The 21,202-nt window shown below is 37.2% G+C and overlaps 1 protein-coding gene and 1 long non-coding RNA gene across 12 annotated transcripts in view; both read right to left on the reverse strand.

Moving 5' to 3' along the window:
• Positions 1-21,202, reverse strand: part of RAD51B (RAD51 paralog B) — a 381,459-nt gene that overhangs the window by 304,373 nt on the left and 55,884 nt on the right. The window lies entirely within an intron of this gene.
• LOC146544298 (uncharacterized) lies at positions 2,708-19,566 on the reverse strand. The gene is made up of 2 exons (XR_014883568.1): positions 4,840-19,566; positions 2,708-3,546 (listed from the first exon to the last, which is right to left on the reverse strand). It is a non-coding gene; the product is annotated as an uncharacterized LOC146544298 (long non-coding RNA).

A 21,202-nucleotide genomic window follows, 5' to 3' on the forward strand; every position in this document is an offset into this window, starting at 1 on the left:
TTGAACATTCAGGATTCAGCAGACCTTTAAAAAGATCACCAGAGCCTTCTCTCTATCTATTGTATCTACAGTAAGATGATGTGAATTGTTCTGCCATTTAAAATAGAAGGACACATAAGAATCTGGGTGAATGAAGTTTTGATTAAGGCAAGATGTCCAGAAACACCTTTCCATATTCAAAACATCTAGATCTTACCATCTACTCATACCCTCAAGTAGAAAATGTTTAAGGGAGAGCTTGCATTACTCCTACTTCTCTACGTAAGGTCATGGCAGCCAGGCATACTTGCTGGGGACTGCAGATGGTAGCATGGCAAGGACACTGGCTCAAGAACCTAATCCATTAAGACCCCAGATAGACAGATATTTCATTTTATACTAGCATAAATATATTTTAATTATATTAAACCCTTAATACTATAAAGAACATAAGAATGCCACAAAGTTGTACAGACCTCCTCAAAGAGAGGCATTTCCCTGAGCTGTTTCCCACTTTTATGTGAACAGCATTTTATTCTATGATTTTGTTGGCACTAAACATTTGAGAGAATGAGCTCACCTTCTCACTTTTGGGAAATTGGGAGGTGCATTAAACATGATTCTTTACACATTTCACGGATTAAGGACTTGCAGACATCTTCCTTGGATGTTAAGTTACCCAACTCTGTAGGGGATCCAAGAGACTCATCATTTCCTGAAACAGCTTCACACTCGTGAGGTAATACTTGAATGCCAATGAACTTGAAACACCATTTTAGGACAAAGAATATCTTTCAGGCAGGCTGCTAACATGAAGCAGAAGCAGCAAGCTATTCTGGACTGAAATAACATACCCCTATATAAATTTTCACAGGCATACGACACAGCTGTGCCCTTAACAGAGAAGAGGATTCTTCTGTCAGCAGCCCAAGCTCAGAGTGCAGCACCAACTCTCAGTTAATGAATGCTTCTCACTAAATTCTGAGAGATAAGTGCATCAAAAACACTTCCTAGATACCAGAAAAACCCGACAAAACACTGGAAACAAAAACACTGGAAATAGCAAATTTTACTTTAAGCTGTTTTTGCAAAAAAATGAAGCCAGTTGCACCAAGAAACACCAGTAAATTTACATTAAATGTTGATTTTGATTTAGATTTAAATGAAGAAAGCTGGTAATGCATTCGACTTTGGATTCGCATGGAAATGACCAATGACCATTGCTCGAAACAATAGCCAGGTAAGGGAAAGCCTACAAAAAAAACTACTTAATTAACCTGTTAGAGTTACTTATTATTTTTCCCTCATTAGATGTTAATGGTCATTATGAAGAGAAGTTCTTTCAGAACTGCTTCATTATCTTCCTAAGTATCAGTATTTGTAAGACATCTAGATCAAAAACCTGTAAATTCCAAATTCTAACATCTTTTAGGTGAAGTAAACCATCAAATAGCACATTATACTAGCATCTAGACACATTTGAACAAATCAGAAGACGAGCATTATTTCAGAAAAACATTCTTTCAGGTTAACATTGTGTCAAAAAAAAAAAGTACCATATTCCAAAAGTAATTTCTACATCCAAAGGCTTTCCATGCTCTTTCCAGGAGTGCAAATACAGCAGCTCCAAAAGGAGTTCTGAGGTAGCTATAAGACATGCAAAAAGGGTCACAAATAAGGCTGCTGTAGAGGATCAGTTGTGAGTGGAGGGATGTTGTTAGGATCAATAAAAACATCAATCATTTTACTTCCCATTTCATGTGTTTGCCTATGCTATACCACATCTCAGAATAGATACCTACAATCATGATCTTTATCTTGACTGTACTGCCCAACAAGGACTGAGCAAAGTGCATGTAACTCAGATAAATAGCATCCATTGGAAAAAGCAACAGAATATATTTTAATTTCATGTTTAATACGTGCTAGTGCAGTTTTCGCAAAACCTGAGATGCATACGGTCAACAAAAACTACACACATTATCCTCATCCCCTTCAGAAAACTCATGCCAGTCACAAAAGATAACTGTACAGAAAGATAGCTTGTGTTGTTTGATTGAAATTATTTGCTCAACATTCATGCCATGACATAGACTTTATTATAAAAAAAGGAAACAAAAGCAAGCATCACTATCACATTCCATAGCACACACCAACACATTCATGAGCATCACCAGTAGAAATCTAACATATTATTTAGACTTATATGTCTTATATTTAGACATTTTGAAATACAGAACATTAAGCTGGTTGCTGTTCGTGTCTTTAAAAATGTCCAAGCCCTGCCTTAATCATGCTTACCAAAATCATACTTTCGTTTGTAGGCCTTGTATTTAGCATACCAGTACCAGAAGAGTAACTCAACTTATATCTAACAAACACCAGTTTCTATGCTACTGTATTAATTTGCTTTATCTATTCTGAACCAGATAAAACAACTTGCTGGTCTGAGTGGGCCACAAGATCTGAAAACTAGGTTATGTCCTTTTTCATATATTAACACATCATTGTTGAAGAAATTATTGCTTTTTTGGAGGGAACAGTAAAGATTACAAACGAACTGAAAAAAATGACTCATTTCTGCCAGTGCAAACTGAGATCTGCCTCTCAGGTCCCTCCCCCCCCCCAGCACCATCCAAATACTTGTTACCTGATTATAGATTTCTTTTTATGAAAACAGGACCAAGAAAAGCAAAACTAGACGCAAACACGATACCAAAAGCCTTGAGACAAAAAGAAAAAGATTTTATATAAGTATAAAACTTGAAAAACAAGATTTAACAATTGTGAATGAAAACAAACCAGTCAGGGTGACCTCGTACTTCATTACTGCAGCAAACAATTCTAAATCTTAAAGTAGCTTATGACTGTAGCTCCAAACTTCATAGTGCTGAATAACAGAAGACAGAGTCACAATATTTAAATCAAACTAAAAGAATAACATGCAACAACCACCTCAGACATCTGTACAGAAGTAGTTATCCTTCGGAATTTCCATTAGGAGGTACAGATTCAGTGTAAGATTCAGACTCAGAAGCCTCTTCACCACTGCTAAATTCAAGCAGCTGGATTCTGTTCTCAATTCCTTTCAGCAGGCATGTATTTTGTTCTTTTATCATAATCTTTACACAGAAAAATCTTGTAGAAAGGTACTGCAAAGCTGTTGAGATGCTAGTAACATTTGAAAATTAACTACTTTCTCAAAGGACACTAGTTTCCAATTTTGTTAACACTATTTTGAGAATTGATACTACTGGTATCTTGAGTACAATTCCAGACACTGAAATGAATACATACATTCAGCATGACAGGAAGTAGTCCAGTAATATATAGTTATACACACATGTAAAACAATACGTGTTTACTACCTATCGTTTATTTTTATTCCACTAATTTAATCCAAGAGATTTGACAATTTACAGTCCATAGGTGTCAAGTACAGATACATTAAAACATTTACCTTCAGCTGAAGGAAATTAGACATGTTCCTACAAACATGGATATACCTGTGTCACTAACACACGACATATCAAGTCAGTGGCGCTTCCCAATAAAAATCAGATAGATCTGGAAAGCAAGGAAATGCCATTAATACAGGTACAGTTGGTAAAGAGAACATCACACCCTATGCAGCACCATGTACCTACAAAAAAGTGTCCAACTGTACTGTACAAGTTCCATAACCATTTTTTCACTTCAAGTTCCAAACAAGTCCAGCAAGTTCTGCAAGGCTAGTAAATTCTGCACTGTTGCAGTTGTATGCGCATAAGAGCACACAAAGGTAACTTTAAGAGCTGTGTACTGAGAGCAAGTCCATGTAAACTAAACATGCTGTAAACTGCTCACACCATCCTTCCAGCCATGTGATCTTACTGCTTTGGTTTAAAATTTCCACAGAAGGATCTAAAACGAATTCATGCCTGATTTCCACCAGCCAGCTTTCTCTCAGCTGAGATTTCAGTACTGAAGTCCATTGAATTCCTGATATGAAAGAACCATCCCTATTCTCTTTAAAAAATTATGTGCAGTACAAAGTCACAGAAGGATGAAAAGTAACAGGCAGCCATCACAAGCATGTTTCAGTGGAGATTAAGAACAGGAATAGTATCCAAACTGGCAAAATTCAGCACAAAGTGGGTCAACTAAACTCTATCATAGCTGAGGGGTTCTCTATGATACTGCTGTTGTAGCTGGTAAATTTACTTTTTTTAGTAAGTTAAGAGAAACATATTGAAAAACAATTCACAGGCGTAACTGCAAGACTTCCCTCTCACAGGTCAGAAATCAGTAATATTTGGTGCTTACTTGCAATATCTCAGGCACTGAGGGGTCAACAAGACCTTTGTTATCTTGATAATCTCACAACTGATGTGTATCTTATAACCAGACTATCCACATTAAATGGATGGGTTTAAAAATAGTTTTCCTAAAATAGTTGTCATAAAATATATTGCTGTCAGTTGAACGTAAGCCTTTTGCAATAAATAAGCTTTTCTAACACGGAAAATAATGAAGTGAAGGATCAGATACCATCTACAGCAAAACCTCAATATTCTTGCTCTTTTGCTTTGCTGCTGAAAGGTGCAAATTATACTCAGCTGAAGAAAAGGTGTACTGCCTTGTAACACCAGAGCAGGTCATGATACTTAAGCCTGCTCCCCATTCAAAACTCTGAGCAATAGTCCCATTTTTCTTCTTAATAGCCTACCTTTAAATAGACTCAAGACCACACGTTTGTGTTGGACAGGCATTTTTTCCATTCCTACAATCTTCAAAGTATTTCATGTTAAAATAAGTATGTGGGCTATCACCAAGTTCTCTCTCAAACAGAACAGTATTTTTAAGAGATTAAATACTTACGTTAAGCATCCAAAAACGTATTTTAAATTTCAAATATTTTCTTACACACTAATCACTTATAATCTCCTTGTAATTCACAAACAGGACAAGAAAGTTATACTAAAGAGATCTCACTGGACTGTTTCACTTGCTGTTACTCTTTATGAATTCCATTCTGCTACGTGAGATTCTCAGCCTTGCAACACCCAATAGTCAAACATAGCTGAGTACCACTTAAACATTCAGGAAGCCAGTGATGTTTACTTTGAGGTTCACCTTCAAATGAATATGGAATCCTACACCATATATTCTGGTTATCTTTGTTATGAAAGATTTCCAGGGTTTAGCCCACTGGGCATATTGAAATCATAAATCTTCAGCTACACAAAAACAAGTCTCACTCAGATTCAAATGCCTACAGGGAAAACAGCATCTACTCAAAGTAGCACAACTTTTGTCCATTCCTTGAAGTTTTAATTCTTAGCCGGTTCTGCATTTGTACCTATAATTTCATCTCTGATAAGTAAAGTTGTATTATGCTCACTTTACTTTCCCCCTTTTTATGTTCCCTTCCCAAAACTTTCCAACAGTCAGCCAGTCTTTGTGGGCTTTATATTAAAGGATCAGAACACTTGACAACTAGTTAAAAAGATCTACTCTGTAGTGAAAATGGGGAAGGGGGGGATACAGCATCTTTATTATTCTTCTTAAACCTCCTTTTGGCATTTGCATTTGAAAACAAAAGCATAAATACATTAAAATGAAACAGCATTTTCATTTTCTTCCATTTCCTGTCTTCATTTACTAGCTGATGTCTAATTAGATTTATAGCAAAGCACCATCATTCCATTAAATGGTACAGCAAATCACAAACAACTCTGTGCCTTAGGTTTCAAGTACTTAAACTCTCTGGAACGACAGCTTCAACCTGTGCGGGATGCAAACAAAAGTAAGCAGAATTTAATTCTATTTGTCATCTTTCACATGAGACTTGAAAAACCTCATGGCACTTCTAATGAAACCAATGGACATGACTAAAATCAGTCATATTTTTGTCCACATTGTTTGACTGCTGTCTCAACTCAGAGGACTGCACTACTGCAACAGCATAGTAGACCCATATACATCTATATATAAGATCAAACTGGTGGAGAAAGTCTGCTTATTCTTGCCAGTTGTTGTCAACAAGTTAATAATATTTGTCACCTAGTGAAGACAAGCATCTTTCATTAGTAGAAAAGTTCCTTCTTAAATGAGATTTACTGAGGTACACATACTAGGTTTGACACTATTACCAAAATAAGTGCAATCTGTTTGTTGCAAACAGTATTTCTACTGTTGTAGTACAAAGCAAATCCATTGAAAGACACTATGAATTGAAGGGAAAAAACAATACTCCCTTTCCCCAGATACCACCCTTCCAAAGACTCACATAAACATCCAATTCCCCATTGACACATCCACACTAATGATATACACCACTTAAAGAAGGAAGAGTATGTAATAGCTAATTATTATTATTATTAGTTAAGCTAATACATTTTGTTAAATAGCACAGGATTAATTCCAAAGAGAATGAAATCAGCAAAAGCAAAAAGTTTGAAAGCTGTGCTATTAGCATGGAGCATGGGGCAAACCAGTTTTGGGAAAACGCACAAGAAATGCACGTGAAGAAGCACCATGAGACTTTGCTACCATGAAAATGGAGCCAATGAACAATTTCTGCTTCTACACACCAATTCTCCCACTGTATCTACTCAAGTAGCTCTCATTTTCATCCTCACAACCTTAGAATTATTCAGCTTAAGTGGGTTTAAAGCTCTGTGAACAGACAGGTTTGTTCTATCAGTTCTGAATGACCTTCTCCCTATAGCTCCCTTAAATTAGTTGCTGTGTCCTCCACAAATTAAGTAGTCTTGGCACTTTGTTTGCAAGGAGCTAAGAAAAGCTATGAAAGCTCATCTAAGAAAGTAATCAGTTTCAAAGCAAAATGCTCAATGTCATACAGAGTAGCATACTGCTATTGTTCTCAGCACATCAGAAAAGGGAAAGTGTCTTAAAAAAGCCCAAAAATAAAAACCCAAAATAAAAGCCTTAAACCAATTATGATAAAGCAAGAACGTAAAGCACAATCACTACAACCTAAGCTCCAGGGTCACGCTACCAGGTGATTTTATTTTGGAAAAAGACAAGAAAACTTTTTTGTCAATCTAATTATAGGTCAAAAGATCCGATGCCATCTACCGAAGAACACCTGTTTTGCTGATATAAACAAACCATGTCATGTTATTAAAAACTCTACTTTAAGATGCTCTTTCCCACTGAATCCTGTACTGTGGAAAACTCAAGCTAATAGCATTCCAAGATTAAACAAAGATAGACAGGTTACAGGGAAAACAGCTTACTCCTTAAATAACAGTTTTATATTATTTCCTTCTAACTTACTCTACAATGGACTTAAATGAGAGAGACCATAGGTATTGATGTTTTATGCACGAGAGCGACTGGTTTGATCATCATACCCAAATAGTCTGAGATTTCCTTGTAATTTGGATCCTAAACTTTCACGATCTCTTCAGAGTTCAGGTATCAGACTTCTTTTGATGTGATATTAAGGCAGAACAAACAACAGCTGTAACTGCCCCTCACTCTTGCTTCTTCAAAACCTAGAATTAAACTGACTCACTCAGTGTTGTAATACTATGAACTTTCATTTAAAAGGTCAATGTCAGAAAAACATTATCTTGCATTCTGTAGTAAAAATCAAGCAATAAAGATAGCGTTTAATTCACAATGTGGTACTTCAAATTCACTGTGTTTAAAATAGCAGAAACTTTTTTTCCTACATTTCCCACATTTTGGAAAAGTTCATTTTATTCACATGTTATGTTTTTTAATGTTTAGCATGTAGAAATGTGCATGCAAGAGAGACTTTAAAAAACAAGTACTCAAAATAATTTTTATTTGTATTTTTGTGAAAATTAATTGTACCTGTATAGTTCTTGTATTACATTATGACTAATTAGAATTGTTAATCTTTCAGAAATGAAAACCTTGGAATAGCTCCTTTTTTTTAGCCTCTATTGTTCCACTTCTAAGCCTCTCATCTAATTGCTCTTTTCTAGAAAACTTATAACAAACAATCAAAGCCCTACTCAAAGAAAGCAAATGTACTTCAAGTACTTGAGGAGAAACCTGTAGCAAACTGCAAGATCAAAAGAGAAAACAGTACAGAATGCTTCTGTGGCACAAAGCATGAGTACATGCGTGAGGTTTTTCAGTTCCTTCTGTGATAGAACCAACAACCTACAGCAAAAGGAAAAGCAGAAAAGAATATTGATTTCTCTATCAGAACTGATACAGTTCATCAGATTACTGTCTGAACTTCTTGTTTCCAAGTTAAAATAGAGCCAATATAGTATGAACATGTTTTATCTCCTTGCTCAGCACTACCTCCAAAGATCTCTGGCTTAAGAAAATGCATTTTTTAAAGCTTTATGACAATAGCTATTGTCATCTAACCAGTTTTTATTCAAAAGATAAGATACAACAAGTTTCTGCTCTGGGTTGCACAACAAAAAACTGAGAGACCTCCCACTTGTGTCTTCCTCCTCTTGTAATCCTTTCCCAGTCAACCCTTAGACACCATCACAACCAGCTACATACACTACAACCTGTATTTCAAATTACCAGGTACAGATAAAGGGAAAGCCTCAGCCCACTAAGATTCAATTACTTCCCTCCTACTTCTCCTACAACCTGCAGGACTGAAAGTCTTTGAAAGCAGCAGGAAAGCTTCACTGGCATTACCAGGTAGGGACTATGACAACCCTTGGGAAGCAACTGCCTGAAATATCTATGACAAGCCAACAACATGGCTCTCCCCAGTTGCTTCTGAAGCATACCATTATGTTTTTATTTGCTTGCCATAGGGCCATAAGAACATGCAGTTTCATCATTTGAAGGGAAAAAATATACTTGGTGTATTTCAACCAAGCATACTGCTACAATGAAATCACATGCAACTAAAACTGTATCAGATTCTACAAAGAAATTATCAAAGCTGAAAGAAATGCCAGTTATGACAGATAGTCTACTACATTCAGGAAAAAATTCTACACATTCTCATCCTGATTTGTCAATTCAAAATGGGACAGATGTAATTAGAAAAGCAGATGTCATTTAAGAAACCCAAAAGACCTCGTCAACCTTGCAGTGCTGCTCTTAAAGTAAGCAGTAGTCAGAGTCCACTACCACACAGGAAAGCCCTTCCATTCACCAGCCAGCACCTCCCCCAGCCATGGTGTGGCTGCACTGTGGATTCTCACTGGCTGTGGCAAAACAGGATCCCCAGACAAGGGAATATTTAGAAGCTAGCAGGAATATATACATGTGGCAGTTTGGAAGGGAAAAGAGGGTAACTGTATCAGTGATCAAAGCCCCAGAAAAGTCAGTAGAACTGTCTTGTCTTGAAGAAAAAAAACTGGTTGCCAAAAACAAATCACAACTACAGCATGTATCCCTAAATATTTCTTTTTTTTTTTTTTTCCTGTAACAGAAGTTGTGGCAGAACTGTAACAGAAGTTCCAAATATCTTCTGCTTATTTACAAAATAGAAAAGAGCATGTATGCACTCAGAGATAATACATTTCATAGTAACATAGCCTAGATTAACTATAGAAAAAACCTACTCCTAGAAACAAAGTTGAAATGCCAGTAACATCAATATAATATTTTACTTTTCCAAAGCAGATAGACCAGGTTATTATGCCATGTACCACATTTGCCCAGCAGCTTTTTGGCAGGAAAGAGTTCCCAACAATATTTAAAAAAAACAAAGACCTATTTGTTTCATGTCGATATCAACTTCTTCCTCAACCTTTCTCCAAGAAACGATGGTTGGCCTGATGCTCCTAATTTAAATTGCTTTCTCCTTACAAGCTGGTAGCTTCTTTCTGTCCTGCTCAGTGACCATAAAATGTACCACCAAAATCTGCTAGAAAAACATAGATGGTTCATCAATAGTATAATCACTGTCCATTTAGACATAGTTCAACATACATTTTGCAGATGCACAAATAAATTTTCACAAACTATCACAAAAGCAACACACAAACATAAGCCTCAAATGTATTCATGTCAGAAATAGATGTTCAGATAACAAGGTTGGCTTTTTAAGGGTCTTTTGGAATAAAAGAAAAATAAACAGTTTATTCAGCAAGGCAGAGAAGTGCAGCAAGCCTAATTCCAAATGGCAACAGCCACAAAGAAGTTAACTCTTCCAACAAATGAGAAGTCACTTGAAAGAACAAAGAGAAGGACTGATTCATAGTGAAGGAGATAATACAAGGATGCCTGAAGCAGATTTCTAAAAGCTACAACAATTCTCAGCTGGATCATAAACTGAATAGAAAGTTGGTGGAAGTGTTTGAGGACAAAGAAAGTAGGTTGGAAGGCAGGGAGAGAAAATGAAGGAGAGTATGACTGAAAGAGGGAGGGAAGAATCCCAGTAAAACAAGAAAAAAAAAAAGCAGGAGTGACAGCCAAAACCTTCCTGCAACAAAATACAAAACAAAGTATAAACAAGACCCTACATCTCCTCTACAGGCTAAGAAGGAGAAGAGTTAAGCAATATATTGGGGCAGGTTGATGATTTAAAACTTGAAATTTAAATTGAGAGACTAGATCAAAGGAAGACTAATTAAAACAAAAATCAAGTACAGCATGTGCTATTCCTGTCCTTAATTACTTCAACTGCAAACCCCAGGGCTTCACTAAGTACTTCACTTTCAAATTTCCAGATTAGCTCACTTCTTCCACAGCTGAGCTGTTCCAAAGGCAGCAGCAAAGGGAATGGCTGCCTGGAATTAAAATGAAATGCCTCCGAGTTCCAGTATAGTCTATGTAAATGGATGTGGGCTTTCTCCAGCTGGCAAAGCAAAAAGGTACCTCCTGCTGGGGAGTCTCAATCAAAGAGGAAAAAAGTTGGCCTTTTGGAAGAAAAAAAAATGCATTAACAGAACCAGCTAGCTGCTAGGACTTCATTGCTCTCTAACCTGAAGAGAACATTTTGTATTAGGGACATCTGCAGCTACAGTACCTAGAGATGTCCTAATCATAGCACAAAGATCACGTGACCAGGGATTATAATCATAGAATCATTATGGGTGGAAAAATATCTTTAAGATCATTTAGTCCAACCGTCTTCCTGCCACCAATACTGCCCACTAAATCCTACATCTACCCTTTCCTTAAACACCTCCAGGGACAGTGACACCACCGCTTCCCTGCACAACCTGTTCCAAGACTTACTATTCTTTCTGAGCAGAAAATTTTCCTGATATCCAACCTGAATCTCCTCTGGTACAACTTGAGGCCATTCCCTTTGGTCCTACTGCTAGTTACCTGGAAGAAGCGGCCAACCCCCACCTCTCCACAATCACTTAAGCCTTTAAATGAAGTTAACAATTCTTAGTTTTTAAATTTTCTGTCCAGTACATATCTGTGTAATCAGAAACAGTCAGAAAACTGTACTGACAGATGGCTTGTTTTGACTTGAGACAGTGAGTTCCAAGGGTAAGCTTCTTGCACTCCTTACAAAGTTACACTGATCAAACAATTCAGGTAACACCTGTTTGATTTGCAACACTTCTCCAAAAGGTAGTTGCAATACCATAAACACCGTAGAAGTACATATAAATACCTCTATTTTACAAAAAGTGGTTAAACAAAATGAAGCTAGAGGACAGAGGATTTTAACAAGTAAACATCCTGTTTTGGCTTTCAAGCATTTCTACGAATCTGCAATTGACAGTGGTAAAATGACTTAGAGAAAAGTGAAGGTAGTTCCAAGGTTGAAGTCCAGTTGTGCTCTTATTAAAAGGAGAGCATCAGCAAAAAGGCCAAAGAATGAATCATGACCCAAGTCTAACTACACCTCCTTAACTCAGCAATAAACATGACTGCTGAATCACAGTGACAGGATATTATGAAGTCTGCGCGCTGCTGCTTCAGCTTACAGGACCAATCCACTGCCTGCTGCTGGCCAGCATGGAAAACACTGGGAATAAGTAAATGACCAAGTAGCACCATCCAGGCAGGCAGTACTGAACACCACCAAGTAACTACTTTAGAATACTGTCAAACATTTGTTTACATTTTGATTAACAGAACTACTGACACACTGTTAGCCTTGGTTGTAAGACGCTGCCAGAGGAAGGAATGCAGGACGTAAGCTACTCTGATAAGTTGATATTGTTAGAAAATCTCCACTTTGTTGGCAGGTTTTACCCTTCCCCTGCTCTCATGGTCATATCACAAATGATCAGATGACATAAGCAAGACTAGAAAGAAATGAATTTATTTTTTTTTAAGAGAATGTTGTAAATAATGGATTATGAAGCCAAAAGGAACATTTGCAATGTGTTTAAGAGGAATCTGTCATTTCATATTTATGATTCATGCTGATCATGTCCTGTCCATTTATTTAAAAAAAAAGTTTGAGAGAACAGATGTTTTTATTGAAGAAAAAAGATGCTTCTTTTACTGTTTTCTATTTCTACGTAACTGACAGCTTCAAAACTTCTGCTTTCACCTTCCAGTAAAATACGCCTGTTTCTACAACAGTTAAGTTCATAACCAAGCTTCGCTTTATTTCCAGCATTGCAAAACTAATGACTCAAGTGCCATCTACTGTGTCTGCACTCAAGTGCAGTATTTCTACAGACAACAAATGAAAGTTATTACTAGAAAAGCTACACAGAAATAAGTCTTCCATTCTATGACAAATTTGATAGCATACCTTCAAATACTGTCCTCCTCGAACATTAGCACCCATGCTATGCAGAGAAGACTATACAGTCACCTCTGATGCGTAATCCAAGTTAACATAACAATGTAAAGGAGATCTTCAGAGTTAGATTTAAGTAAAAGCAAAAGTGAGCCTCTTTTTCACCTCAGTCATGCTTCTATAAAACCCAGCTTACTTTAACAAGGAAAGCAGACATGGAAAAAACTTACAGCTAACAAAAAAAACCAACAGCCTTTTCCAATAGTCACCAGAAATCTGTGGTGGAAATAACACTGTGTTATTCTGATACATTCGAGTTTGGAATTAAAAACACATGCTATCTCAAAAAAACCCTCAATTAGTAAATCTTGCCTTTTAATTGCATTGTTAAGTCAGGAGAGAGATCCAGTACTTCTCCTGAAGGGAAGTTTCTAACAGAAGATCACAAGAAGACTATTACAGGAAAAAATACAGCTTGGGAGTTAGTTGCATAACACAGCTCCAACTTTCTCATACAGCATCTGCTGTTTCATGGCATACTGAACTACGCATCAAAATCGTTGTGCTTCAGCAGTCAAAAACACTGAAGAGACAAGTGTCCTCTCAATACTGTAAAATTTGCTGGTACATTCCTTCGTGCTTTGTTAAATTTCTTTTTCTATTACATGTTATTAAAGAGGACTCATGGAAACTCATTACTTTTTCTCTTCTTTTTTTCCCCTCCAAGCCCCTCAACACTCATCAACAGATAAGATTTTGGGCCAGAATCACCACCACATGCATTATTAACTACAGACCATGGGAGCAGTTTTGCTGGGAAGTCATAGGGACAGTGGGGGGGGACGGGGAGAAGGTAGAAAATCAGTTTCTAATAGCTGCTTAACTCTGCTGCAAATGCAGCCACGTGGGATACTAATGAAACGAGGCCAGGGTCACAAATCTATAACCTCCCTCAACAAACACAGCCCCATTTGTCTGCAGCAGATGCACAAGGCAAACAGCAAAGGTCTCTCCTCCAATGCAGATGTTGCTCTTTCCAGAACAGCTCAGCTGGCGCAGAGAGGAACCATTTGTGATCCTCTAAAAACAGAATGAACGCTCTATCGCTATCACCACAGTCAATCACAGATATCCAAAAAGTTTTCCATCAGAATCCTAACCCAAAGTAGATAAGAGTTTGTACTCAAATGCCATCCATGTTTCAGCACTCCTTTGAACATCAGTTTTTAGTTCAAGCTTATACATGGTTATCAAGTAACAGGGAGAATTTGTCCAGACTAATAAAAAACAAAACAGTGCCTCCCACTTACTGGTTCCAAAATAAACACCACAATCAGCATGTGCGATTAAACTAAACTTCATTTCCAAACTAAACACTGTGTCGTGCACACAATGGAGGGTTTAAAAATACCACAAATATTCTGAAGGGGTCATAGGGTACACATAAGAATTTGTAATACCGATTTACAGCAGGAAACTTGGCAAAGAGGTATGAAGGGGGGAGGAGTGGAGTGGAGGACTTGCTAGTTTGGAGGAAAATGAGTATAATGTGGTGCACACCTGGTTCTCCTTCAGCACTGATCATCACTGTGTGTGGAAAGGCACTAAGCTAGGAGGACATTCTGCTCAGATCTCAAAGCTAATTACTGTAATGTACTTCAGCCTGTGGTTGTAAAAGTACCGCACAATGAATATTCAAGCGTTCAGCCTGGGCTGACAACAACCTTTTCCCCTATCAGCTGTGTTTTGGATTTCACACTCATTGCCAGCGGGCTCACAGCTAGGAATTACATACAGGTCATGTGGAAGACTTCATATACTTCTGTTGTGAGGTCCTATTTGGCAATAAAGGATAATATTAATATTTCAGGTCTTTTTCCAACTGTCTCCCTCTTTAACTGAATTCAATTTGCAAAGACCAGCTACGATGCAACTACATGAATCATCAGTGCTGTGCCAGTTAACCTTTACCCACACTCCCCTGAACTGTGTAGGACTTGCATAAGGCACTTCTTCCACTTCCAGGCTCTTGCACAGTCCCACTGAAGTGGCCTAAATATGACAGGTAAAAGTTGCAGTTCTGAGCCTTATTTCACAGCAGCAACCTACATCCTCCCTGGCCTACACAACTTCAGTATTCTCAGGCCAATCTTCTCATGATTTTGTTTGATTCTGATTTACAAGCCACTACCTTTCACTTCCAGTTTTGAACATTCAAGCATCACAATCTAACAGTTTTTAAATCCTAAAGGCTGGCAAAAACACTGCACAATAGAGCCTACGCATTCAGGGAGAAAAGGATCAAAACAGATCAAAACTGTCACTTCAGTACCTGAGCTTCCCCTTTCTGCCAAGTAACAGGCCCAAAGCCAACATGAAATTCATCTGAAAACTGAAATATTTTTCCCTTTCCAGTGATGAAAAGGCACCACCTTGTGGCTGCTCCCTTTCAGGGAGAAAGGCTGAAAGAAAAAAATCCAGTACAGCTATTTCCCATCTCTGTCAACAGAAATTCCAAAGGTTGGTATGATGAAGAAAATCACTAATTAAAAAATATCAGAGCATATTTTAACAAAGCATTCTGTCTAACAAAGCGGATAATGAAAGCTCTATTATATTTAGACTCAAAGCAAGTACTGAAGTTCTTCTAAAATTAAGTCAACTGAAGTTGACTAGTTTTCTGAAGTAAGGAATTTAACTTGTGCTATAAATAAGTTAGTGCACATTACTTCTATTTGTTATCTTATCATTTTTCCATAAGCAATAGCCAAATAACATCAAAAGTGAGCTCTAATAGGTACTGTACAAACACAGCCCATTATTTTTGTCCGAAATACACACAGCATTTATGGGAGAGTACACTGGAAGTTAGAATAACAAAACTGTACTTCATTTAGAGAGCAAGTGGTTTTTGCCACAAACAAAATCTTTCATTCACAGATCTCTCCATTAAATTTTTTTTTTTTTTTTTTTTTTACTTTGCATATTCAATTGGGTGGGATACCAGATAACAGCTAAGAAAGTAATCCAAATGTTCAGTGTCTAGGCACCCAATCAAAATGCTGCGGCCACATTCTAAGTTTAATGCAATAAAAATGAATGTACCAATAGAATACAGAATAACAGCATACTTCAGAAGATCTGTATAGTCAAAATTCAGAAAGAACAGAAAGCAAAAGATGTTTGCAATTACACTTCTAGAAGTTTGTCAGGCTCTTTCTTCATCTTCACATTCCACCATCATTGCCAAAGTGTGTATGCAGATTGCATAGAATGAGCAAAAAAAGAAGTCACTCAAGAACTGAAATCTGTTTACAGTTCTTGAAAATGTTACCATAGTTTGGTTTTTTTTCCCAAAGGCCTAAAAACAGAGAAAATGTGAAAAACTTACAGCACAGGCCATTAATTCAGTCCTTATGTTCTGATTAATTATACTGAAGCTACAAGAGCTGACTGAATAAAGATCATGGATGAAATTAATTGTTCGTAAATCACCTGCCATACTTACATTTACGATCACAAAAAAAATCTAAGAATTAGTACATTTAAGTTTAGTTTTATCCACATCACTGAAAAACACATCTGTTGTCCAATTAGTATAGTCCAGTTAGAGAGATGAACAAACTCCTGCCTGATGTTCGCAGACAGGCTCAAACAATACCTCCTCTTTCTTCTGAACCTTCTTGGTTGTTTGTTCCTTCCATAACAGAGTCCCCTGCACCATTCCAACAGAAGGCTCACGCATCAGCACCAAAAATGACATGAATATGATAGAATAAGATTAGTCTCCAACATCTCAAAAGACCAGATAGATACTTGAGGGCAGAAAAGAGTTTAAAGTGTCAAAGAGTTTAAAGTGAAATTTCACCTTCACTCACAAATAGAAAAAACAAAAATCAGTGAGTTTAAATCTGATGAATACAGTCTGAATGTCAGCCATCCACATTGTCATTCCAACCAGCTGAGACACAATCTTGTTTGCTTCAGAAAACTTAGTCTGAGAAATTCAATAGGTGCTCTACATTTACTGCATATTCAGACTGCTGTTGCAAAATACATGGCTAACAGCTCCTCAGCCTTCAAAAGATGAGACAAAAAGAAGCATTAAAGAATTAAAAAAAAAGACAAGTAAGTAAAACACAGGAGTTGAAGTTATTCTGCTACTTTCTTTGCCATTTCCAAGGCCAACTGAGTCCTGATGTTACTAAATAGATTTAATGCTGTAACTGATAATACAAACGTTAGATTTAAAAAGCAAATTCTTATCACCTTACTGGAGGCAAGAAGTTAAAGAAAACAAGTCAATGAAAGAAGAACTAACAGCCACCCTCATAAGAGGACTCAATTTGCAGATTTCTCTAATTGCTCCTGGAGTACAAAGTGAAGCAAAGGAAAAAGAAAACCCTTATGTGCAATGCAGATGTTCTCAGCTACTTCATACAACAGATGGAACACCAAGCATACATTACAACCATAGTGATCACTGCAAAGAACGAGAGGTTTTTAAGTGTCAGTTTTCACCTCCAGTTGCTTAAAAATTCAATGCAGGAAGGGAAAGTGTTAGCTTTCTGCTTTCATTTTAGTACCATCAAAATAAACTGGCTGTCCACTCCACAGATTATCTTACTTCCCAATGCTTTCTAAAAACCCCAACACTGTTGACCTTATCCTTCCACAAGCCTTCTCCACAAGAGCTGATCCCAAAGGAAAAAAAAATCACTGATGCTAAATGATCAGCACATTGGCACAGCGTACCATACTAGATTACTCATATGCAAAGGATGCAAATGCCCACAAACATTTGCATCTTCCCAAATATTACAAAAATGCAACTTAAAAGAATTTTTTTTGTAAATGACACTTCTGGTAGGGAAGCTATGGAAGTCTAATGCCTCTGTTCATCAATAACTCTAAAGACTCTCAACCACATTAGATAGACTTCACAGGGAGAAGTATTTTTTTTTTTTAATATATAATATTACCTGATAGACAGGCTTTTCCAGGTTCCTCCTCAGGTTTCTAGTGAAAAACCTCTCCCTTTTATTAATTCAATTGGTAACAGCTAGGAAAAGATTTCCACACTACTCCCTAACAATCTTTCTTCACTTTATCTTTGCCTCTTCACAGTTGTGACAACTCTAAACCAAGAGGCAGACCTATTGAAGCTGAGTGAAAAAGCTGTGGTAATTAAAATTCTGAGATGCTAGGCTGTGCTGTCCATTGTAAACCTTGGCATTGGTAAAAACATAATTTTGTTATTTCATATATTGCTTTTGACAGAAGAACATAGCAGTCATTGAGTTCGCATGTATTTTTAAAGCTCAGGAACACAACCTTCGAAGAAGAACTGGGGTAACATGACTGATTGTTCTTACTTACCCAGCATTTTCTTGGATATTCTCAACATCTGGGGAACATTACAGCTATAAAAACCCAATCTTACTTAAAGATGGATGTTACAATCAAGAGAATCTGTAAGAATGTCTGTTTAACATGCAGATGGCTTCAGATCTTATGTTTTTTGCCCCAAACTCCAAGAAGTTCTACAAGTTTACTGCAGCCAGTTTCATGTTTTTAAGCACCACCTAACATTCAGGCTGCACTGTTAATTCCAAACATACTATTGCCATTTACAGAGATTGTACTTCGGAAAGAGCAAATTAACTTTTGTAAATGGTATTGCTAGGTAAGCTCTCCTTTCCTAGTTATTCACAGATCACTGTTTAACTTCTCTTTACACTTGCAAGTCCATATTAGAAAAGCAGTAATTAGGTCATAATTCCAAAACTTTGTAGCATATTTACTAATATGCAAACCTTATCTCTACCATCCAGAGGAAGGTCTCAATTGCAGTAGAAACATTACAATCTTGTGCACAAATTGTTCTCAAGAGGAGAAACAAATCAGTATTACTGCTAGTCAATTACACCTTTAGCTGTGAAGCCAGGCTCAGATTACATTAAAAATAGCAGTATTGATCTTATTCTAAGGGCACCTGAAGTAAAAAGAAATAATTAGTATGAAAGTAACTGAAATATTCTTCCAAACAAGCCCCACTGAACATCAGAATCCCCACTGAGGAATACCAGAAAAATAAGATATTAAGGCAACTGAATTACAAGTCTAGTAATGGACTGGTGCACCTTCACTCAAACCATGTCCAGTAACAACTAAATCTAGGTATGAAAGTGACAAGCTTTAAATTTTGGAAAGTAATGGAAGCACAGCTTGTTATTTTAACAGCAACTGTATTAACCTGGTGAGGAGTTCGACATGTTAGTAGTCCACAGTCAGAAGCAAGAAGACTGAACTCAGATGGGACAGTCAAATATTCAAAATGCAATTTACTTCCTAGCACGGTGTTTTATAAGACAGCAAAGATCTCATTCGATTCTATCAGCATAAATAATGCTATTCTTGGTCACACAACCTTGTACACATACATAAATTTTACTTAATCATTTAGAAATTTCACATTTATCTTAACTTTTTTTTTTTTTTTATCTGGCACCAAAAATGGGAGACAAACAGATATGAATCATGAGCCATGAATTGCAGCCTTGGAAATTTTTAGAAGTGAAATTTTTACAAGTGCACACACGGATATTGGACCACACACAGACACTTCTAGAAATTTGCATTTCCAAGTAACTACTATAAACAATAACAATAGAGAAATAATTGTAATTCAACAGCTGCTCAGTATCACACACAAAGTAGTGCAGCATTCTACATGGTTCCTACTCTACACGGATATTTTCAGTACAAACAGTGTTCATCCACATTTTGATTGGAGAAGTAAAAAGCAAAAAAACCCACACACACTACCTGCAGTCCCATTCATCTCAAAATAGACCTCTCTAGGGACCTTACTTTCAGGTCAAATCAGCAACTGATTTTCACAAGGACGTTCTTAAAAACACAACTACAAACACACAGAACTACAACAATGTGCAGAATTTTAACGAGATTACACAAAACAGTACTTGAAACAACTGCTGCAACCAGTGCCGTTAAAACAAGAGAAGCAAGAGGAAAATGCTGCAGACCAAGTTCAAGTCAAGACCACAGAATTTTGCCTAGAAGTGAATTTAGTCTTAGACAATTTAGTACATTCTCCATAAAGACTCCTCCTACCGATAGACAAAAAACAGGAGCTGGAAATAACTACATTTACAGACTTGTGTAACGACAGCTGCAAAAACTTGGGTAATGGTTTAGTCACAGCATGCTGACAAATGGATATGAAACTATTAATAATGAAAGAATGCAAGCATGTCATGAATCCTACCCGCTATTTTATGGATTGCTATACACCTCATTCTGAATTTCAGTATAAGGAGAAATACCGTGGTTTGAAAACCTACTACTCAGCATAGTTTCTGGCCTCAGCTAAAATTCATTATGCATGGATACATTACAACTCTAAATACACCATATTACAATGTATTTTAAAACCAGAACACAGACTAAAAACCAGAAAGCTGACCTAATGATGAAAAAAAGAAAAACATAAGTAACATAAGGATTGGGTGCTCACTCTCAAAATACAAAACATCATAATACGCAGCCAAATCTTTTCTAAAGCTACCAAAAGACAAAAAAAAGATGCTGTTAAGCACCTAATGATGTTTTTCTTGTTCTCAGTATTCACCTGCTCAGCACTTCTAGTCTTTTTTTTCTTTTAAACTGAAGATGCACCTTCACAGTCAAAATCTACACAGTTGCCAGAACCCACACCTACCTGTCCCTCCTTTCTGCCTATATTAGTGCCTGCTCAGCTGTGCAACAATTGAGCAATGTTTTCTTCCAGGTTACTTTCCAGTTACACTCTATCCTTGTTTTTCTCATCAGCAGGTGAGAGACAGTTGCAAACTCAACACTGCAGTGAATTATCATGTAGATAGGCTAGAAAAAAAAATGCACATCTTGTCTCCACTGTTTAACCTGACAGTGGCTGACAAGCTCTTAATTTTGGATTACCCTTTCTGTAACACCAGCTCAGTTAACTTGCTATCCGTGTGCAACATGCAATTTCATGATTTTCACAGATATTTTGCTTACAGCTTTTTATCTGCTGGCCTTCTTTCCCAGGGGAAGCTTCAAAAAGGGCTGCTGGTCAGTGAATTTTCCAGGCAGCAGCTTCAAGCTGTTGCCAGCCCCTACCTTCCACACATTCCTTCAGCCAACTGAAAAAGGAAGCCCAGCTGCTTCTGGAACCCAGCGCTGCTGTTACCCCTACAACAGCATCTCCAGCCAGTAACAACATCCTTCACTACTGCCAACAGTATTACCTGGAAAGCAGGACATTTAGGAGCAGACTCGGCACTGTTTCAGCAGCATCTGTCCACTTCCAATAGCCTCATTTTTTACAGCTATAACAGAAACAAAATAGGGCGTATCTGTTCTAATTCACAGCAGACTAGTTCTGCACACACGTTCTGTACCAAGGCCTCCTCAGAAACTTTGCACTCACTGCCATGCCTGCCCAGGCACGACCATTTCTATCACAATAAATAAGGCCATGGTAGAACTCTTGCATACAAGTGGAGAAAGGTAAGCAATCCAGACACAAATTAGCCTTTGGCAACTGCT

Source organism: Meleagris gallopavo, chromosome 5, assembly GCF_905368555.1.
Source record: "Meleagris gallopavo chromosome 5, MGAL_WU_HG_1.1, whole genome shotgun sequence".
NCBI lineage: Eukaryota > Metazoa > Chordata > Aves > Galliformes > Phasianidae > Meleagris > Meleagris gallopavo.